The following is a 25,277-nucleotide window of genomic DNA, read 5'->3' as shown; positions in this document are numbered from 1 at the left end:
TAGATTTTATTCGATAATACGCCCATAGATTAATAATAAAGTCATAAATTTTTGTTTAAGGCTATTAAAATACTTATAAATTATTATTTTTTTTGTTGTTTCAGATGTCATTGTTATCATTTAACACCCTACTTATTTATAAATGGATGCTTTGAAGACTGCTTGACAGCGAGTACAATAAGAGGGACGATCAGAATGTATGGTACAGCCAGTCTATTAAACAAACATATATTTTTAAGACAAACCTACATGTTTATATATATCTTTTGACTGCCTGTATTTTTGTGTATCCATTTATGTGTTTCTCACTCAGTTTAAATAGTGTAATGTAGCACCCATCTCTCATCCAGTATGCGGATTTCTTTCAAAACATGTGGACCAGTCATGGAATATTGTTGATGAAAATAAAAGAGCTGATGCGAAAAGTTGATGTCTGTGGTTGTCGGTCAACAGATGTGGCACAATTTGTGCACACATGTTGGGGTAACCAAGCTTATCTTTAAAGAATTCGCATACACAATACTTTCGCAGTCGTTATCTTCACTTGCAATTTCTCCAATTTTACTGCGCCGGTTATTTATTATCATTTCATTCACGGATTCCGATTAACCCATCGTGTTTTCAGTTAGGTGATCCCAAAAAATTGTGCTTGGGATAAAAGTTGGCACCGTGTAATTCGTGGGGGGGTGGATCACGCTATGGCTATTATGTTTTCTCCACCCACACGCATCAGTGGGGAATCAGGGTGGCAATTAAGGTGGCAATGGTGAAACTCGACATATGATGAACCTGTGAGGAGTGCGGGAAGGACATGTGCTAAGCGAGTCTGGATCTGATAGGCTGTCCCCGGCAAGGTTAACCATTCAACAGATTAACACGCCGGTAACGTGGAAAACGAGGTCGGCATGTGTTTCTATGTAAAGGGAGGGATCCGGACGGATAAGCACCTTACATAGGAGCAAGAAAGGGTGGGCAAAGACTTTATTCATAGCACTTCAAGGTGATAGTGTTATCCTAAAATACGAAGAACACTCTGCTTGTGGATGCGAACAATATTCTTGGAGGTTGGGAATGGCTATGAGGGGTGAGAGGAGGCCATGAAAAAAAAAAAAAAATTATGTACGCCTATTAACCAGCTCGTCACTCACATTTGTTCTCCCGTTTCCGAACATTTTGCAGGTTTTTATGATCGTAGGGTATGATATTCATTCTCATCGTATATCTCAACAATTTGCTGACGAATTTCCCACACGTGTAATTATTTGCTTACAAAAATCGGACTACCGAACGCAGTTCTGTAATCGATGAAACATCTAGAGGAAACGGCGTGTTGAACACGATAATGGATATATACTGAACGATGTACAGAACTGCTGCTGGGGGACGGTGAAAACACCAACAAAGCCAGTGCTGCATCAGAACATATTAATGTATTCCTTTCAGTTTAAAAGACGGCTAAGGTGTACCTCATCTTTTGATGCACTTGTTGAATCGTGTACAGTAGTGATTACAACGTGGTCACGTACACCTTTTTCAGCATCATCATATATTCTAACACATTATACTTATTATAAGGTTATTAGAATTTATTGGATGATACTTATATAGATTAATTAATATAATTAAATAATTTTTGTTTTAGAAAATTAAAAAAAAATTTTTTTTTCAGGTGTATTAATTGTCATTTATACTGCTTTTGTATAATTAGCGGTAATGTACTGTTTTGATAGCATCTTCACATTAACTAACAGTTTTTACTTGTTATACGATTAATAGATTTTATTCGATAATACGCACATAGATTAATAATAAAGTCATAAATTTTTGTTTAAGACTATTAAAATACTTATAAATTATTATTTTTTTTGTTGTTTCAGATGTCATTGTTATCATTTAACACCCTACTTATTTATAAATGGATGCTTTGAAGACTGCTTGACAGTGAGTACAATAAGAGGGACGATCAGAATGCAAGGTACAGCCAGTCTATTAAACAAACATATATTTTTAAGACAAACCTACATGTTTATATATATCTTTTGACTGCCTGTATTTTTGTGTATCCATTTATGTGTTTCTCACTCAGTTTAAATAGTGTAATGTAGCACCCATCTCTCATCCAGTATGCGGATTTCTTTCAAAACATGTGGACCAGTCATGGAATATTGTTGATGAAAATAAAAGAGCTGATGCGAAAAGTTGATGTCTGTGGTTGTCGGTCAACAGATGTGGCACAATTTGTGCACACATGTTGGGGTAACCAAGCTTATCTTTAAAGAATTCGCATACACAATACTTTCGCAGTCGTTATCTTCACTTGCAATTTCTCCAATTTTACTGCGCCGGTTATATATTATCATTTCATTCACGGATTCCGATTAACCCATCGTGTTTTCAGTTAGGTGATCCCAAAAAATTGTGCTTGGGATAAAAGTTGGCACCGTGTAATTCGTGGGGGGGGGGGATCACGCTATGGCTATTATGTTTTCTCCACCCACACGCATCAGTGGGGAATCAGGGTGGCAATTAAGGTGGCAATGGTGAAACTCGACATATGATGAACCTGTGAGGAGTGCGGGAAGGACATGTGCTAAGCGAGTATGGATCTGATAGGCTGTCCCCGGCAAGGTTAACCATTCAACAGATTAACACGCCGGTAACGTGGAAAACGAGGTCGGCATGTGTTTCTATGTAAAGGGAGGGATCCGGACGGATAAGCACCTTGGATAGGAGCAAGAAAGGGTGGGCAAAGACTTTATTCATAGCACTTCAAGGTGATAGTGTTATCCTAAAATACAAAGAACACTCTGCTTGTGGATGCGAAAAATATTCTTGGAGGTTGGGAATGGCTATGAGGGGTGAGAGGAGGCCATGAAAAAAAAAAAAAAATTATGTACGCCTATTAACCAGCTCGTCACTCACATTTGTTCTCCCGTTTCCGAACATTTTGCAGGTTTTTATGATCGTAGGGTATGATATTCATTCTCATCGTATATCTCAACAATTTGCTGACGAATTTCCCACACGTGTAATTATTTGCTTACAAAAATCGGACTACCGAACGCAGTTCTGTAATCGATGAAACATCTAGAGGAAACGGCGTGTTGAACACGATAATGGATATATACTGAACGATGTACAGAACTGCTGCTGGGGGACGGTGATAACACCAACAAAGCCAGTGCTGCATCAGAACATATTAATGTACTCCTTTCAGTTTAAAAGACGGCTAAGGTGTACCTCATCTTTTGATGCACTTGTTGAATCGTGTACAGTAGTGATTACAACGTGGTCACGTACACCTTTTTCAGCATCATCATATATTCTAACACATTATACTTATTATAAGGTTATTAGAATTTATTGGATGATACTTATATAGATTAATTAATATAATTAAATAATTTTTGTTTTAGAAAATTAAAAAAAAATTTTTTTTTCAGGTGTATTAATTGTCATTTATACTGCTTTTGTATAATTATCTCAATTTCAAAACGTCTGGACTCTCGGTAATGTTTCATGTATATTATTAATTACATAGTCGTAACGTACAATTTTTTCAGCATCGTGTGGTATTCTAACAGTTTATAGTTGTATGATTACTAGATAGATTTAATTGGATAATAGCCCTATGTTAAATTAATTTGAAAACACATAAAGGAATGTAAAATAGCGTCAAACCAATTAAATAAAAGAAAAACCTATAGTATATAGTACTCTCATGGCGGTATAAATACTGTCATAAGTAGCTCATTTTATCAGTGCAAGATATAAATCTGCAGTTCTATTAGATAGTATATGTTTAACTGAATTCTGAATTTGTAGATGTTGAAAGATACGGTGTAATTGTTGCTTATATATTTAATAGTTATGAAATATTTATTTTTGACAAATAGTAATTTTCTCTTTATTTCATTAATAAATAGGGTTTTGTATTTTTTCTCATGATTATAATTTGTGGTGATTGATTAAACGATTATGTTTTGAATGGTGTTGCAGATGTGTTGTTTTTTATAACTATTAAAAAAATTACAAAAAATATTCTTTTAACATAATTCTTTTGTTCTATTGTTACAGGTACGATACAGGCAATTTACTTCATAGGTTAAAGACTGTTGATTATTTGAACAGCGTTAACTTTACTTAAATATTTATCTCTGTTAATGTAATACTATCTACTGGAAGGAGGAATATTTATTTCGTAGCAGGTGGTTCTTTTTCCAGTATGTTAAACGAATTATTTTACTGATTTATCAACAAACTTATTTATATATATTTTTAAATATAAGAATATTCGTATAATAAATATATTCATGGTATTTTAAGAAAAATATCGTGTTCGCCCAGGTAAGTCCCACTGTAGGTTGTGTTTATTTTTTATTCATATATTTTTATACATGTGTGTTTTTTCAGGTTTTTTATGCCTATTAATTTTTTCGGTTATGTTTCAGTTTTAAGTCGTGTTCGTATCCCAAACAGTACACTTTGGTGAAAGTTATTAGAAACAGGATTTTAATTTTTTTTATTGATTATTATATTGTAGGATTAGCTGTATAAAAGGTATGTAAAACATGATTATATCTTGAAAATAGGAGGAAAAAAAATATTTTTCATGCATGTTTTTGGAAAAGTTCCAATTCCGGATCATACAATTTACTTCTCGCGTTAAATAATTTTTATGGCGATTTTCTTTAATTCTGATATTTTTGTAATATCATATATGCTGTTTTTAACTGTTTGTAGAACTCTATTCATTAATAAATGTTTAGGTTACTGTATTGCCTTGGTTTAGTTGTTCGGTTAGCTTTAGTAGAGTGAGTTGTGTAGTTATTTGGTTTTTGCATATGTATTGAGCATGTTCTGTGTGTGCTTAGTTGACGCATTGTTAAAAAGAATGTTCTTAGGATACAAATATACGATCACCCCTTCAAAAGTACAGCCTGATTCTAATGCAGATCCTAAAATTCAAGAAAATATTTGTGATAAGTATTCACTATCATCAGCATATTTTCTAACAGGTAATAATAATTTTTTTATGAGGATTATTAGATACTATAACTATTGTTTCATTAATATCATGAAGATAATATTTCTGATGAATAAACTTCTTTTTTTTTGTTTTCAGGTACATATGTTACATGTATAGAAATGTTTGCTTAATATTAAATTCATCCTATTTCAAAGAGCTGTTCGGTGTGACTAATACATGATGTTCAGTATTAATTCCATAACTGTAGGAAACATTTTTCTCAGTAACTTAGTGCTATATTTTTTGTTGGTTTATACATATTGATTTAAAATTATAAGATTTTATTGTAAAACATCCATGTATAGTTAATTAATATTATATTTGATTATTGTTTGAGATTTAAAAAATATGTTTATTTGTGTTTCAGATGCATGATTTGTCATTTAAGTACTGTACTTATTTTAAAATTATGCTACTCTCAAGACTATCGAGCTGATTAATATATCATGTTCAGTATAATTTAAATAGCGGTAATGTACTGTTTTGATAGCATCTACACATTTTTTTTTTTTTTTTTGTCTTCAGTCATTTGACTGGTTTGATGCAGCTCTCCAAGATTCCCTATCTAGTGCTAGTCGTTTCATTTCAGTATACCCTCTACATCCTACATCCCCAACAATTTGTTTTACATACTCCAAATGTGGCCTGCCTACACAATTTTTTGCCTTCTACCTGTCCTTCCAATATTAAAGTGACTATTCCAGGATGCCTTAGTATGTGGCCTATAAGTCTGTCTCTTCTTTTAACTATATTTTTCCAAATGCTTCTTTCTTCATCTATTTGCCGCAATACCTCTTCATTTGTCACTTTATCCACCCATCTGATTTTTAACATTCTCCTATAGCACCACATTTCAAAAGCTTCTAATCTTTTCTTCTCAGATACTCCGATTGTCCAAGTTTCACTTCCATATAAAGCGACACTCCAAACATACACTTTCAAAAATCTTTTCCTGACATTTAAATTAATTTTTGATGTAAACAAATTATATTTCTTACTGAAGGCTCGTTTAGCTTGTGCTATTCGGCATTTTATATCGCTCCTGCTTCGTCCATCTTTAGTAATTTTACTTCCCAAATAACAAAATTCTTCTACCTCCATAATCTTTTCTCCTCCTATTTTCACATTCAGCGGTCCATCTTTGTTATTTCTACTACATTTCATTACTTTTGTTTTGTTCTTGTTTATTTTCATGCGATAGTTCTTGCGTAGGACTTCATCTATGCCGTTCATTGTTTCTTCTAAATCCTTTTTACTCTCGGCTAGAATTACTATATCATCAGCAAATCGTAGCATCTTTATCTTTTCACCTTGTACTGTTACTCCGAATCTAAATTGTTCTTTAACATCATTAACTGCTAGTTCCATGTAAAGATTAAAAAGTAACGGAGATAGGGAACATCCTTGTCGGACTCCCTTTCTTATTAGGGCTTCTTTCTTATGTTCTTCAATTGTTATTGTTGCTGTTTGGTTCCTGTACATGTTAGCAATTGTTCTTCTATCTCTGTATTTGAACCCTAATTTTTTTAAAATACTGAACATTTTATTCCAGTCTACGTTATCAAAAGCCTTTTCTAGGTCTATAAACGCCAAGTATGTTGGTTTGTTTTTCTTTAATCTTCCTTCTACTATTAATCTGAGGCCTAAAATTGCTTCCCTTGTCCCTATACTTTTCCTGAAACCAAATTGGTCTTCTCCTAACACTTCTTCCACTCTCCTCTCAATTCTTCTGTATAAAATTCTAGTTAAGATACACTACACATTAACTAACAGTTTTTACTTGTTATACGATTAATAGATTTTATTCGATAATACGCACATAGATTAATAATAAAGTCATAAATTTTTGTTTAAGACTATTAAAATACTTATAAATTATTTTTTTTTTTTGTTGTTTCAGATGTCATTGTTATCATTTAACACCCTACTTATTTATAAATGAATGCTTTGAAGACTGCTTGACAGTGAGTACAATAAGAGGGACGATCAGAATGTAAGGTACAGCCAGTCTATTAAACAAACATATATTTTTAAGACAAACCTACATGTTTATATATATCTTTTGACTGCCTGTATTTTTGTGTATCCATTTATGTGTTTCTCACTCAGTTTAAATAGTGTAATGTAGCACCCAGCTCTCATCCAGTATGCGGATTTCTTTCAAAACATGTGGACCAGTCATGGAATATTGTTGATGAAAATAAAAGAGCTGATGCGAAAAGTTGATGTCTGTGGTTGTCGGTCAACAGATGTGGCACAATTTGTGCACAAATGTTGGGGTAACCAAGCTTATCTTTAAAGAATTCGCATACACAATACTTTCGCAGTCGTTATCTTCACTTGCAATTTCTCCAATTTTACTGCGCCGGTTATTTATTATCATTTCATTCACGGATTCCGATTAACCCATCGTGTTTTCAGTTAGGTGATCCCAAAAAATTGTGCTTGGGATAAAAGTTGGCACCGTGTAATTCGTGGGGGGGGGGATCACGCTATGGCTATTATGTTTTCTCCACCCACACGCATCAGTGGGGAATCAGGGTGGCAATTAAGGTGGCAATGGTGAAACTCGACATATGATGAACCTGTGAGGAGTGCGGGAAGGACATGTGCTAAGCGAGTCTGGATCTGATAGGCTGTCCCCGGCAAGGTTAACCATTCAACAGATTAACACGCCGGTAACGTGGAAAACGAGGTCGGCATGTGTTTCTATGTAAAGGGAGGGATCCGGACGGATAAGCACCTTACATAGGAGCAAGAAAGGGTGGGCAAAGACTTTATTCATAGCACTTCAAGGTGATAGTGTTATCCTAAAATACGAAGAACACTCTGCTTGTGGATGCGAACAATATTCTTGGAGGTTGGGAATGGCTATGAGGGGTGAGAGGAGGCCATGAAAAAAAAAAAAAAATTATGTACGCCTATTAACCAGCTCGTCACTCACATTTGTTCTCCCGTTTCCGAACATTTTGCAGGTTTTTATGATCGTAGGGTATGATATTCATTCTCATCGTATATCTCAACAATTTGCTGACGAATTTCCCACACGTGTAATTATTTGCTTACAAAAATCGGACTACCGAACGCAGTTCTGTAATCGATGAAACATCTAGAGGAAACGGCGTGTTGAACACGATAATGGATATATACTGAACGATGTACAGAACTGCTGCTGGGGGACGGTGAAAACACCAACAAAGCCAGTGCTGCATCAGAACATATTAATGTATTCCTTTCAGTTTAAAAGACGGCTAAGGTGTACCTCATCTTTTGATGCACTTGTTGAATCGTGTACAGTAGTGATTACAACGTGGTCACGTACACCTTTTTCAGCATCATCATATATTCTAACACATTATACTTATTATAAGGTTATTAGAATTTATTGGATGATACTTATATAGATTAATTAATATAATTAAATAATTTTTGTTTTAGAAAATTAAAAAAAAATTTTTTTTTCAGGTGTATTAATTGTCATTTATACTGCTTTTGTATAATTATCTCAATTTCAAAACGTCTGGACTCTCGGTAATGTTTCATGTATATTATTAATTACATAGTCGTAACGTACAATTTTTTCAGCATCGTGTGGTATTCTAACAGTTTATAGTTGTATGATTACTAGATAGATTTAATTGGATAATAGCCCTATGTTAAATTAATTTGAAAACACATAAAGGAATGTAAAATAGCGTCAAACCAATTAAATAAAAGAAAAACCTATAGTATATAGTACTCTCATGGCGGTATAAATACTGTCATAAGTAGCTCATTTTATCAGTGCAAGATATAAATCTGCAGTTCTATTAGATAGTATATGTTTAACTGAATTCTGAATTTGTAGATGTTGAAAGATACGGTGTAATTGTTGCTTATATATTTAATAGTTATGAAATATTTATTTTTGACAAATAGTAATTTTCTCTTTATTTCATTAATAAATAGGGTTTTGTATTTTTTCTCATGATTATAATTTGTGGTGATTGATTAAACGATTATGTTTTGAATGGTGTTGCAGATGTGTTGTTTTTTATAACTATTAAAAAAATTACAAAAAATATTCTTTTAACATAATTCTTTTGTTCTATTGTTACAGGTACGATACAGGCAATTTACTTCATAGGTTAAAGACTGTTGATTATTTGAACAGCGTTAACTTTACTTAAATATTTATCTCTGTTAATGTAATACTATCTACTGGAAGGAGGAATATTTATTTCGTAGCAGGTGGTTCTTTTTCCAGTATGTTAACTAATTATTTTACTGATTTATCAACAAACTTATTTATATATATTTTTAAATATAAGAATATTCGTATAATAAATACATTCATGGTATTTTAAGGAAAATATCGTGTTCGCCCAGGTAAGTCCCACTGTAGGTTGTGTTTATTTTTTATTCATATATTTTTATACATGTGTGTTTTTTCAGGTTTTTTTATGCCTATTAATTTTTTCGGTTATGTTTCAGTTTTAAGTCGTGTTCGTATCCCAAACAGTACACTTTGGTGAAAGTTATTAGAAACAGGATTTTAATTTTTTTTATTGATTATTATATTGTAGGATTAGCTGTATAAAAGGTATGTAAAACATGATTATATCTTGAAAATAGGAGGAAAAAAAATATTTTTCATGCATGTTTTTGGAAAAGTTCCAATTCCGGATCATACAATTTACTTCTCGCGTTAAATAATTTTTATGGCTATTTTCTTTAATTCTGATATTTTGTAATATCATATATGCTATTTTTAACTGTTTGTAGAACTCTATTCATTAATAAATGTTTAGGTTACTGTATTGCCTTGGTTTAGTTGTTCGGTTAGCTTTAGTAGAGTGAGTTGTGTAGTTATTTGGTTTTTGCATATGTATTGAGCATGTTCTGTGTGTGCTTAGTTGACGCATTGTTAAAAAGAATGTTCTTAGGATACAAATATACGATCACCCCTTCAAAAGTACAGCCTGATTTTAATGCAGATCCTAAAATTCAAGAAAATATTTGTGATAAGTATTCACTATCATCAGCATATTTTCTAACAGGTAATAATAATTTTTTTATGAGGATTATTAGATACTATAACTATTGTTTCATTAATATCATGAAGATAATATTTCTGATGAATAAACTTCTTTTTTTTGTTTTCAGGTACATATGTTACATGTATAGAAATGTTTGCTTAATATTAAATTCATCCTATTTCAAAGAGCTGTTCGGTGCGACTAATACATGATGTTCAGTATTAATTCCATAACTGTAGGAAACATTTTTCTCAGTAACTTAGTGCTATATTTTTTGTTGGTTTATACATATTGATTTAAAATTATAAGATTTTATTGTAAAACATCCATGTATAGTTAATTAATATTATATTTGATTATTGTTTGAGATTTAAAAAATATGTTTATTTGTGTTTCAGATGCATGATTTGTCATTTAAGTACTGTACTTATTTTAAAATTATGCCACTCTCAAGACTATCGAGCTGATTAATATATCATGTTCAGTATAATTTTAATAGCGGTAATGTACTGTTTTGATAGCATCTTCACATTAACTAACAGTTTTTACTTGTTATACGATTAATAGATTTTATTCGATAATACGCCCATAGATTAATAATAAAGTCATAAATTTTTGTTTAAGGCTATTAAAATACTTATAAATTATTATTTTTTTTGTTGTTTCAGATGTCATTGTTATCATTTAACACCCTACTTATTTATAAATGGATGCTTTGAAGACTGCTTGACAGCGAGTACAATAAGAGGGACGATCAGAATGTATGGTACAGCCAGTCTATTAAACAAACATATATTTTTAAGACAAACCTACATGTTTATATATATCTTTTGACTGCCTGTATTTTTGTGTATCCATTTATGTGTTTCTCACTCAGTTTAAATAGTGTAATGTAGCACCCATCTCTCATCCAGTATGCGGATTTCTTTCAAAACATGTGGACCAGTCATGGAATATTGTTGATGAAAATAAAAGAGCTGATGCGAAAAGTTGATGTCTGTGGTTGTCGGTCAACAGATGTGGCACAATTTGTGCACACATGTTGGGGTAACCAAGCTTATCTTTAAAGAATTCGCATACACAATACTTTCGCAGTCGTTATCTTCACTTGCAATTTCTCCAATTTTACTGCGCCGGTTATTTATTATCATTTCATTCACGGATTCCGATTAACCCATCGTGTTTTCAGTTAGGTGATCCCAAAAAATTGTGGTTGGGATAAAAGTTGGCACCGTGTAATTCGTGGGGGGGTGGATCACGCTATGGCTATTATGTTTTCTCCACCCACACGCATCAGTGGGGAATCAGGGTGGCAATTAAGGTGGCAATGGTGAAACTCGACATATGATGAACCTGTGAGGAGTGCGGGAAGGACATGTGCTAAGCGAGTCTGGATCTGATAGGCTGTCCCCGGCAAGGTTAACCATTCAACAGATTAACACGCCGGTAACGTGGAAAACGAGGTCGGCATGTGTTTCTATGTAAAGGGAGGGATCCGGACGGATAAGCACCTTGGATAGGAGCAAGAAAGGGTGGGCAAAGACTTTATTCATAGCACTTCAAGGTGATAGTGTTATCCTAAAATACGAAGAACACTCTGCTTGTGGATGCGAAAAATATTCTTGGAGGTTGGGAATGGTTATGAGGGGTGAGAGGAGGCCATGAAAAAAAAAAAAAAATTATGTACGCCTATTAACCAGCTCGTCACTCACATTTGTTCTCCCGTTTCCGAACATTTTGCAGGTTTTTATGATCGTAGGGTATGATATTCATTCTCATCGTATATCTCAACAATTTGCTGACGAATTTCCCACACGTGTAATTATTTGCTTACAAAAATCGGACTACCGAACGCAGTTCTGTAATCGATGAAACATCTAGAGGAAACGGCGTGTTGAACACGATAATGGATATATACTGAACGATGTACAGAACTGCTGCTGGGGGACGGTGAAAACACCAACAAAGCCAGTGCTGCATCAGAACATATTAATGTATTCCTTTCAGTTTAAAAGACGGCTAACGTGTACCTCATCTTTTGATGCACTTGTTGAATCGTGTACAGTAGTGATTACAACGTGGTCACGTACACCTTTTTCAGCATCATCATATATTCTAACACATTATACTTATTATAAGGTTATTAGAATTTATTGGATGATACTTATATAGATTAATTAATATAATTAAATAATTTTTGTTTTAGAAAATTAAAAAAAAATTTTTTTTTCAGGTGTATTAATTGTCATTTATACTGCTTTTGTATAATTAGCGGTAATGTACTGTTTTGATAGCATCTTCACATTAACTAACAGTTTTTACTTGTTATACGATTAATAGATTTTATTCGATAATACGCACATAGATTAATAATAAAGTCATAAATTTTTTTTTAAGACTATTAAAATACTTATAAATTATTATTTTTTTTGTTGTTTCAGATGTCATTGTTATCATTTAACACCCTACTTATTTATAAATGGATGCTTTGAAGACTGCTTGACAGTGAGTACAATAAGAGGGACGATCAGAATGTAAGGTACAGCCAGTCTATTAAACAAACATATATTTTTAAGACAAACCTACATGTTTATATATATCTTTTGACTGCCTGTATTTTTGTGTATCCATTTATGTGTTTCTCACTCAGTTTAAATAGTGTAATGTAGCACCCATCTCTCATCCAGTATGCGGATTTCTTTCAAAACATGTGGACCAGTCATGGAATATTGTTGATGAAAATAAAAGAGCTGATGCGAAAAGTTGATGTCTGTGGTTGTCGGTCAACAGATGTGGCACAATTTGTGCACAAATGTTGGGGTAACCAAGCTTATCTTTAAAGAATTCGCATACACAATACTTTCGCAGTCGTTATCTTCACTTGCAATTTCTCCAATTTTACTGCGCCGGTTATTTATTATCATTTCATTCACGGTTTCCGATTAACCCATCGTGTTTTCAGTTAGGTGATCCCAAAAAATTGTGCTTGGGATGAAAGTTGGCACCGTGTAATTCGTGGTGGTGGGGGGGGGGGTTCACGCTATGGCTATTATGTTTTCTCCACCCACACGCATCAGTGGGGAATCAGGGTGGCAATTAAGGTGGCAATGGTGAAACTCGACATATGATGAACCTGTGAGGAGTGCGGGAAGGACATGTGCTAAGCGAGTCTGGATCTGATAGGCTGTCCCCGGCAAGGTTAACCATTCAACAGATTAACACGCCGGTAACGTGGAAAACGAGGTCGGCATGTGTTTCTATGTAAAGGGAGGGATCCGGACGGATAAGCACCTTGGATAGGAGCAAGAAAGGGTGGGCAAAGACTTTATTCATAGCACTTCAAGGTGATAGTGTTATCCTAAAATACGAAGAACACTCTGCTTGTGGATGCGAAAAATATTCTTGGAGGTTGGGAATGGTTATGAGGGGTGAGAGGAGGCCATGAAAAAAAAAAAAAAATTATGTACGCCTATTAACCAGCTCGTCACTCACATTTGTTCTCCCGTTTCCGAACATTTTGCAGGTTTTTATGATCGTAGGGTATGATATTCATTCTCATCGTATATCTCAACAATTTGCTGACGAATTTCCCACACGTGTAATTATTTGCTTACAAAAATCGGACTACCGAACGCAGTTCTGTAATCGATGAAACATCTAGAGGAAACGGCGTGTTGAACACGATAATGGATATATACTGAACGATGTACAGAACTGCTGCTGGGGGACGGTGAAAACACCAACAAAGCCAGTGCTGCATCAGAACATATTAATGTATTCCTTTCAGTTTAAAAGACGGCTAACGTGTACCTCATCTTTTGATGCACTTGTTGAATCGTGTACAGTAGTGATTACAACGTGGTCACGTACACCTTTTTCAGCATCATCATATATTCTAACACATTATACTTATTATAAGGTTATTAGAATTTATTGGATGATACTTATATAGATTAATTAATATAATTAAATAATTTTTGTTTTAGAAAATTAAAAAAAAATTTTTTTTTCAGGTGTATTAATTGTCATTTATACTGCTTTTGTATAATTAGCGGTAATGTACTGTTTTGATAGCATCTTCACATTAACTAACAGTTTTTACTTGTTATACGATTAATAGATTTTATTCGATAATACGCACATAGATTAATAATAAAGTCATAAATTTTTTTTTAAGACTATTAAAATACTTATAAATTATTATTTTTTTTGTTGTTTCAGATGTCATTGTTATCATTTAACACCCTACTTATTTATAAATGGATGCTTTGAAGACTGCTTGACAGTGAGTACAATAAGAGGGACGATCAGAATGTAAGGTACAGCCAGTCTATTAAACAAACATATATTTTTAAGACAAACCTACATGTTTATATATATCTTTTGACTGCCTGTATTTTTGTGTATCCATTTATGTGTTTCTCACTCAGTTTAAATAGTGTAATGTAGCACCCATCTCTCATCCAGTATGCGGATTTCTTTCAAAACATGTGGACCAGTCATGGAATATTGTTGATGAAAATAAAAGAGCTGATGCGAAAAGTTGATGTCTGTGGTTGTCGGTCAACAGATGTGGCACAATTTGTGCACAAATGTTGGGGTAACCAAGCTTATCTTTAAAGAATTCGCATACACAATACTTTCGCAGTCGTTATCTTCACTTGCAATTTCTCCAATTTTACTGCGCCGGTTATTTATTATCATTTCATTCACGGTTTCCGATTAACCCATCGTGTTTTCAGTTAGGTGATCCCAAAAAATTGTGCTTGGGATGAAAGTTGGCACCGTGTAATTCGTGGTGGTGGGGGGGGGGGTTCACGCTATGGCTATTATGTTTTCTCCACCCACACGCATCAGTGGGGAATCAGGGTGGCAATTAAGGTGGCAATGGTGAAACTCGACATATGATGAACCTGTGAGGAGTGCGGGAAGGACATGTGCTAAGCGAGTCTGGATCTGATAGGCTGTCCCCGGCAAGGTTAACCATTCAACAGATTAACACGCCGGTAACGTGGAAAACGAGGTCGGCATGTGTTTCTATGTAAAGGGAGGGATCCGGACGGATAAGCACCTTACATAGGAGCAAGAAAGGGTGGGCAAAGACTTTATTCATAGCACTTCAAGGTGATAGTGTTATCCTAAAATACGAAGAACACTCTGCTTGTGGATGCGAACAATATTCTTGGAGGTTGGGAATGGCTATGAGGGGTGAGAGGAGGCCATGAAAAAAAAAAAAAAAATTATGTACGCCTATTAACCAGCTCGTCACTCACATTTGTTCTCCCGTTTCCGAACATTTTGCAGGTTTTTATGATCGTAGGGTATGATATTCATTCTCATCGTATATCTCAACAATTTGCTGACGAATTTCCCACACGTGTAATTATTTGCTTACAAAAATCGGACTACCGAACGCAGTTCTGTAATCGATGAAACATCTAGAGGAAACGGCGTGTTGAACACGATAATGGATATATACTGAACGATGTACAGAACTGCTGCTGGGGGACGGTGAAAACACCAACAAAGCCAGTGCTGCATCAGAACATATTAATGTATTCCTTTCAGTTTAAAAGACGGCTAAGGTGTACCTCATCTTTTGATGCACTTGTTGAATCGTGTACAGTAGTGATTACAACGTGGTCACGTACACCTTTTTCAGCATCATCATATATTCTAACACATTATACTTATTATAAGGTTATTAGAATTTATTGGATGATACTTATATAGATTAATTAATATAATTAAATAATTTTTGTTTTAGAAAATTAAAAAAAATTTTTTTTTTCAGGTGTATTAATTGTCATTTATACTGCTTTTGTATAATTATCTCAATTTCAAAACGTCTGGACTCTCGGTAATGTTTCATGTATATTATTAATTACATAGTCGTAACGTACAATTTTTTCAGCATCGTGTGGTATTCTAACAGTTTATAGTTGTATGATTACTAGATAGATTTAATTGGATAATAGCCCTATGTTAAATTAATTTAAACACATAAAGGAATGTAAAATAGCGTCAAACCAATTAAATAAAAGAAAAACCTATAGTATATAGTACTCTCATGGCGGTATAAATACTGTCATAAGTAGCTCATTTTATCAGTGCAAGATATAAATCTGCAGTTCTATTAGATAGTATATGTTTAACTGAATTCTGAATTTGTAGATGTTGAAAGATACGGTGTAATTGTTGCTTATATATTTAATAGTTATGAAATATTTATTTTTGACAAATAGTAATTTTCTCTTTATTTCATTAATAAATAGGGTTTTGTATTTTTTCTCATGATTATAATTTGTGGTGATTGATTAAACGATTATGTTTTGAATGGTGTTGCAGATGTGTTGTTTTTTATAACTATTAAAAAAATTACAAAAAATATTCTTTTAACATAATTCTTTTGTTCTATTGTTACAGGTACGATACAGGCAATTTACTTCATAGGTTAAAGACTGTTGATTATTTGAACAGCGTTAACTTTACTTAAATATTTATCTCTGTTAATGTAATACTTTCTACTGGAAGGAGGAATATTTATTTCGTAGCAGGTGGTTCTTTTTCCAGTATGTTAAACGAATTATTTTACTGATTTATCAACAAACTTATTTATATATATTTTTAAATATAAGAATATTCGTATAATAAATATATTCATGGTATTTTAAGGAAAATATCGTGTTCGCCCAGGTAAGTCCCACTGTAGGTTGTGTTTATTTTTTATTCATATATTTTTATACATGGGTGTTTTTTCAGGTTTTTTATGCCTATTAATTTTTTCGGTTATGTTTCAGTTTTAAGTCGTGTTCGTATCCCAAACAGTACACTTTGGTGAAAGTTATTAGAAACAGGATTTTAATTTTTTTTATTGATTATTATATTGTAGGATTAGCTGTATAAAAGGTATTTAAAACATGACTATATCTTGAAAATAGGAGGAAAAAAAAATATTTTTCATGCATGTTTTTTGGAAACGTTATAATTCCGGATCATACAATTCACTTCTCGCGTTAAATAATTTTTATGGCGATTTTCTTTAATTCTGATATTTTTGTAATATCATATATGCTATTTTTAACTGTTTGTAGAACTCTATTCATTAATAAATGTTTAGGTTACTGTATTGCCTTGGTTTAGTTGTTCGGTTAGCTTTAGTAGAGTGAGTTGTGTAGTTATTTGGTTTTTGCATATGTATTGAGCATGTTCTGTGTGTGCTTAGTTGACGCATTGTTAAAAAGAATGTTCTTAGGATACAAATATACGATCACCCCTTCAAAAGTACAGCCTGATTCTAATGCAGATCCTAAAATTCAAGAAAATATTTGTGATAAGTATTCACTATCATCAGCATATTTTCTAACAGATAATAATAATTTTTTTATGAGGATTATTAGATACTATAACTATTGTTTCATTAATATCATGAAGATAATATTTCTGATGAATAAACTTCTTTTTTTTTGTTTTCAGGTACATATGTTACATGTATAGAAATGTTTGCTTAATATTAAATTCATCTTATTTCAAAGAGCTGTTCGGTGTGACTAATACATGATGTTCAGTATTAATTCCATAACGGTAGGAAACATTTTTCTCAGTAACTTAGTGCTATATTTTTTGTTGGTTTATACATATTGATTTAAAATTATAAGATTTTATTGTAAAACATCCATGTATAGTTAATTACTATTATATTTGATTATTGTTTGAGATTTAAAAAATATGTTTATTTGTGTTTCAGATGCATGATTTGTCATTTAAGTACTGTACTTATTTTAAAACTATGCCACTCTCAAGACTATCGAGCTGATTAATATATCATGTTCAGTATAATTTAAATAGCGGTAATGTACTGTTTTGTTAGCATCTTCACATTAACTAACAGTTTTTACTTGTTATACGATTAATAGATTTTATTCGATAATACGCACATAGATTAATAATAAAATCATAAATTTTTGTTTAAGACTATTAAAATACTTATAAATTATTATTTTTTTTGTTGTTTCAGATGTCATTGTTATCATTTAACACCCTACTTATTTATAAATGGATGCTTTGAAGACTGCTTGACAGTGAGTACAATAAGAGGGACGATCAGAATGTAAGGTACAGACAGTCTATTAAACAAACATATATTTTTAAGACAAACCTACATGTTTATATATATCTTTTGACTGCCTGTATTTTTGTGTATCCATTTATGTGTTTCTCACTCAGTTTAAATAGTGTAATGTAGCACCCATCTCTCATCCAGTATGCGGATTTCTTTCAAAACATGTGGACCAGTCATGGAATATTGTTGATGAAAATAAAAGAGCTGATGCGAAAAGTTGATGTCTGTGGTTGTCGGTCAACAGATGTGGCACAATTTGTGCACACATGTTGGGGTAACCAAGCTTATCTTTAAAGAATTCGCATACACAATACTTTCGCAGTCGTTATCTTCACTTGCAATTTCTCCAATTTTACTGCGCCGGTTATTTATCATCATTTCATTCACGGATTCCGATTAACCCATCGTGTTTTCAGTTAGGTGATCCCAAAAAATTGTGCTTGGGATGAAAGTTGGCACCGTGTAATTCGTGGTGGGGGGGGGGGGGGGTTCACGCTATGGCTATTATGTTTTCTCCACCCACACGCATCAGTGGGGAATCAGGGTGGCAATTAAGGTGGCAATGGTGAAACTCGACATATGATGAACCTGTGAGGAGTGCGGGAAGGACATGTGCTAAGCGAGTCTGGATCTGATAGGCTGTCCCCGGCAAGGTTAACCATTCAACAGATTAACACGCCGGTAACGTGGAAAACGAGGTCGGCATGTGTTTCTATGTAAAGGGAGGGATCCGGACGGATAAGCACCTTGGATAGGAGCAAGAAAGGGTGGGCAAAGACTTTATTCATAGCACTTCAAGGTGATAGTGTTATCCTAAAATACGAAGAACACTCTGCTTGTGGATGCGAAAAATATTCTTGGAGGTTGGGAATGGTTATGAGGGGTGAGAGGAGGCCATGAAAAAAAAAAAAATTATGTACGCCTATTAACCAGCTCGTCACTCACATTTGTTCTCCCGTTTCCGAACATTTTGCAGGTTTTTATGATCGTAGGGTATGATATTCATTCTCATCGTATATCTCAACAATTTGCTGACGAATTTCCCACACGTGTAATTATTTGCTTACAAAAATCGGACTACCGAACGCAGTTCTGTAATCGATGAAACATCTAGAGGAAACGGCGTGTTGAACACGATAATGGATATATACTGAACGATGTACAGAACTGCTGCTGGGGGACGGTGAAAACACCAACAAAGCCAGTGCTGCATCAGAACATATTAATGTATTCCTTTCAGTTTAAAAGACGGCTAAGGTGTACCTCATCTTTTGATGCACTTGTTGAATCGTGTACAGTAGTGATTACAACGTGGTCACGTACACCTTTTTCAGCATCATCATATATTCTAACACATTATACTTATTATAAGGTTATTAGAATTTATTGGATGATACTTATATAGATTAATTAATATAATTAAATAATTTTTGTTTTAGAAAATTAAAAAAAAATTTTTTTTTCAGGTGTATTAATTGTCATTTATACTGCTTTTGTATAATTATCTCAATTTCAAAACGTCTGGACTCTCGGTAATGTTTCATGTATACTATTAATTACATAGTCGTAACGTACAATTTTTTCAGCATCGTGTGGTATTCTAACAGTTTATAGTTGTATGATTACTAGATAGATTTAATTGGATAATAGCCCTATGTTAAATTAATTTGAAAACACATAAAGGAATGTAAAATAGCGTCAAACCAATTAAATAAAAGAAAAACCTATAGTATATAGTACTCTCATGGCGGTATAAATACTGTCATAAGTAGCTCATTTTATCAGTGCAAGATATAAATCTGCAGTTCTATTAGATAGTATATGTTTAACTGAATTCTGAATTTGTAGATGTTGAAAGATACGGTGTAATTGTTGCTTATATATTTAATAGTTATGAAATATTTATTTTTGACAAATAGTAATTTTCTCTTTATTTCATTAATAAATAGGGTTTTGTATTTTTTCTCATGATTATAATTTGTGGTGATTGATCAAACGATTATGTTTTGAATGGTGTTGCAGATGTGTTGATTTTTATAACTATTAAAAAAATTACAAAAAATATTCTTTTAACATAATTCTTTTGTTCTATTGTTACAGGTACGATACAGGCAATTTACTTCATAGGTTAAAGACTGTTGATTATTTGAACAGCGTTAACTTTACTTAAATATTTATCTCTGTTAATGTAATACTATCTACTGGAAGGAGGAATATTTATTTCGTAGCAGGTGGTTCTTTTTCCAGTATGTTAAACGAATTATTTTACTGATTTATCAACAAACTTATTTATATATATTTTTAAATATAAGAATATTCGTATAATAAATATATTCATGGTATTTTAAGGAAAATATCGTGTTCGCCCAGGTAAGTCCCACTGTAGGTTGTGTTTATTTTTTATTCATATATTTTTATACATGTGTGTTTTTTCAGGTTTTTTATGCCTATTAATTTTTTCGGTTATGTTTCAGTTTTAAGTCGTGTTCGTATCCCAAACAGTACACTTTGGTGAAAGTTATTAGAAACAGGATTTTAATTTTTTTTATTGATTATTATATTGTAGGATTAGCTGTATAAAAGGTATGTAAAACATGATTATATCTTGAAAATAGGAGGAAAAAAAATATTTTTCATGCATGTTTTTGGAAAAGTTCCAATTCCGGATCATACAATTTACTTCTCGCGTTAAATAATTTTTATGGCTATTTTCTTTAATTCTGATATTTTGTAATATCATATATGCTATTTTTAACTGTTTGTAGAACTCTATTCATTAATAAATGTTTAGGTTACTGTATTGCCTTGGTTTAGTTGTTCGGTTAGCTTTAGTAGAGTGAGTTGTGTAGTTATTTGGTTTTTGCATATGTATTGAGCATGTTCTGTGTGTGCTTAGTTGACGCATTGTTAAAAAGAATGTTCTTAGGATACAAATATACGATCACCCCTTCAAAAGTACAGCCTGATTTTAATGCAGATCCTAAAATTCAAGAAAATATTTGTGATAAGTATTCACTATCATCAGCATATTTTCTAACAGGTAATAATAATTTTTTTATGAGGATTATTAGATACTATAACTATTGTTTCATTAATATCATGAAGATAATATTTCTGATGAATAAACTTCTTTTTTTTTGTTTTCAGGTACATATGTTACATGTATAGAAATGTTTGCTTAATATTAAATTCATCCTATTTCAAAGAGCTGTTCGGTGCGACTAATACATGATGTTCAGTATTAATTCCATAACTGTAGGAAACATTTTTCTCAGTAACTTAGTGCTATATTTTTTGTTGGTTTATACATATTGATTTAAAATTATAAGATTTTATTGTAAAACATCCATGTATAGTTAATTAATATTATATTTGATTATTGTTTGAGATTTAAAAAATATGTTTATTTGTGTTTCAGATGCATGATTTGTCATTTAAGTACTGTACTTATTTTAAAATTATGCCACTCTCAAGACTATCGAGCTGATTAATATATCATGTTCAGTATAATTTTAATAGCGGTAATGTACTGTTTTGATAGCATCTTCACATTAACTAACAGTTTTTACTTGTTATACGATTAATAGATTTTATTCGATAATACGCACATAGATTAATAATAAAGTCATAAATTTTTGTTTAAGACTATTAAAATACTTATAAATTATTATTTTTTTTGTTGTTTCAGAAGTCATTGTTATCACTTAACACCCTACTTATTTATAAATGGATGCTTTGAAGACTGCTTGACAGTGAGTACAATAAGAGGGACGATCAGAATGTAAGGTACAGCCAGTCTATTAAACAAACATATATTTTTAAGACAAACCTACATGTTTATATATATCTTTTGACTGCCTGTATTTTTGTGTATCCATTTATGTGTTTCTCACTCAGTTTAAATAGTGTAATGTAGCACCCATCTCTCATCCAGTATGCGGATTTCTTTCAAAACATGTGGACCAGTCATGGAATATTGTTGATGAAAATAAAAGAGCTGATGCGAAAAGTTGATGTCTGTGGTTGTCGGTCAACAGATGTGGCACAATTTGTGCACACATGTTGGGGTAACCAAGCTTATCTTTAATGAATTCGCATACACAATACTTTCGCAGTCGTTATCTTCACTCGCAATTTCTCCAATTTTACTGCGCCGGTTATTTATTATCATTTCATTCACGGTTTCCGATTAACCCATCGTGTTTTCAGTTAGGTGATCCCAAAAAATTGTGCTTGGGATGAAAGTTGGCACCGTGTAATTCTCGGTGGTGGGGGGGGGGGGTTCACGCTATGGCTATTATGTTTTCTCCACCCACACGCATCAGTGGGGAATCAGGGTGGCAATTAAGGTGGCAATGGTGAAACTCGACATATGATGAACCTGTGAGGAGTGCGGGAAGGACATGTGCTAAGCGAGTCTGGATCTGATAGGCTGTCCCCGGCAAGGTTAACCATTCAACAGATTAACACGCCGGTAACGTGGAAAACGAGGTCGGCATGTGTTTCTATGTAAAGGGAGGGATCCGGACGGATAAGCACCTTGGATAGGAGCAAGAAAGGGTGGGCAAAGACTTTATTCATAGCACTTCAAGGTGATAGTGTTATCCTAAAATACGAAGAACACTCTGCTTGTGGATGCGAAAAATATTCTTGGAGGTTGGGAATGGCTATGAGGGGTGAGAGGAGGCCATGAAAAAAAAAAAAAATTATGTACGCCTATTAACCAGCTCGTCACTCACATTTGTTCTCCCGTTTCCGAACATTTTGCAGGTTTTTATGATCGTAGGGTATGATATTCATTCTCATCGTATATCTCAACAATTTGCTGACGAATTTCCCACACGTGTAATTATTTGCTTACAAAAATCGGACTACCGAACGCAGTTCTGTAATCGATGAAACATCTAGAGGAAACGGCGTGTTGAACACGATAATGGATATATACTGAACGATGTACAGAACTGCTGCTGGGGGACGGTGAAAACACCAACAAAGCCAGTGCTGCATCAGAACATATTAATGTATTCCTTTCAGTTTAAAAGACGGCTAAGGTGTACCTCATCTTTTGATGCACTTGTTGAATCGTGTACAGTAGTGATTACAACGTGGTCACGTACACCTTTTTCAGCATCATCATATATTCTAACACATTATACTTATTATAAGGTTATTAGAATTTATTGGATGATACTTATATAGATTAATTAATATAATTAAATAATTTTTGTTTTAGAAAATTAAAAAAAAATTTTTTTTTCAGGTGTATTAATTGTCATTTATACTGCTTTTGTATAATTATCTCAATTTCAAAACGTCTGGACTCTCGGTAATGTTTCATGTATACTATTAATTACATAGTCGTAACGTACAATTTTTTCAGCATCGTGTGGTATTCTAACAGTTTATAGTTGTATGATTACTAGATAGATTTAATTGGATAATAGCCCTATGTTAAATTAATTTGAAAACACATAAAGGAATGTAAAATAGCGTCAAACCAATTAAATAAAAGAAAAACCTATAGTATATAGTACTCTCATGGCGGTATAAATACTGTCATAAGTAGCTCATTTTATCAGTGCAAGATATAAATCTGCAGTTCTATTAGATAGTATATGTTTAACTGAATTCTGAATTTGTAGATGTTGAAAGATACGGTGTAATTGTTGCTTATATATTTAATAGTTATGAAATATTTATTTTTGACAAATAGTAATTTTCTCTTTATTTCATTAATAAATAGGGTTTTGTATTTTTTCTCATGATTATAATTTGTGGTGATTGATCAAACGATTATGTTTTGAATGGTGTTGCAGATGTGTTGATTTTTATAACTATTAAAAAAATTACAAAAAATATTCTTTTAACATAATTCTTTTGTTCTATTGTTACAGGTACGATACAGGCAATTTACTTCATAGGTTAAAGACTGTTGATTATTTGAACAGCGTTAACTTTACTTAAATATTTATCTCTGTTAATGTAATACTATCTACTGGAAGGAGGAATATTTATTTCGTAGCAGGTGGTTCTTTTTCCAGTATGTTAAACGAATTATTTTACTGATTTATCAACAAACTTATTTATATATATTTTTAAATATAAGAATATTCGTATAATAAATATATTCATGGTATTTTAAGGAAAATATCGTGTTCGCCCAGGTAAGTCCCACTGTAGGTTGTGTTTATTTTTTATTCATATATTTTTATACATGTGTGTTTTTTCAGGTTTTTTATGCCTATTAATTTTTTCGGTTATGTTTCAGTTTTAAGTCGTGTTCGTATCCCAAACAGTACACTTTGGTGAAAGTTATTAGAAACAGGATTTTAATTTTTTTTATTGATTATTATATTGTAGGATTAGCTGTATAAAAGGTATGTAAAACATGATTATATCTTGAAAATAGGAGGAAAAAAAATATTTTTCATGCATGTTTTTGGAAAAGTTCCAATTCCGGATCATACAATTTACTTCTCGCGTTAAATAATTTTTATGGCTATTTTCTTTAATTCTGATATTTTGTAATATCATATATGCTATTTTTAACTGTTTGTAGAACTCTATTCATTAATAAATGTTTAGGTTACTGTATTGCCTTGGTTTAGTTGTTCGGTTAGCTTTAGTAGAGTGAGTTGTGTAGTTATTTGGTTTTTGCATATGTATTGAGCATGTTCTGTGTGTGCTTAGTTGACGCATTGTTAAAAAGAATGTTCTTAGGATACAAATATACGATCACCCCTTCAAAAGTACAGCCTGATTTTAATGCAGATCCTAAAATTCAAGAAAATATTTGTGATAAGTATTCACTATCATCAGCATATTTTCTAACAGGTAATAATAATTTTTTTATGAGGATTATTAGATACTATAACTATTATTTCATTAATATCATGAAGATAATATTTCTGATGAATAAACTTCTTTTTTTTTGTTTTCAGGTACATATGTTACATGTATAGAAATGTTTGCTTAATATTAAATTCATCCTATTTCAAAGAGCTGTTCGGTGCGACTAATACATGATGTTCAGTATTAATTCCATAACTGTAGGAAACATTTTTCTCAGTAACTTAGTGCTATATTTTTTGTTGGTTTATACATATTG

This window comes from Lycorma delicatula, chromosome 1 (assembly GCF_047948215.1).
Source record: "Lycorma delicatula isolate Av1 chromosome 1, ASM4794821v1, whole genome shotgun sequence".
Lineage (NCBI taxonomy): Eukaryota > Metazoa > Arthropoda > Insecta > Hemiptera > Fulgoridae > Lycorma > Lycorma delicatula.
Note: the sequence above shows the minus strand (reverse complement) of the source record.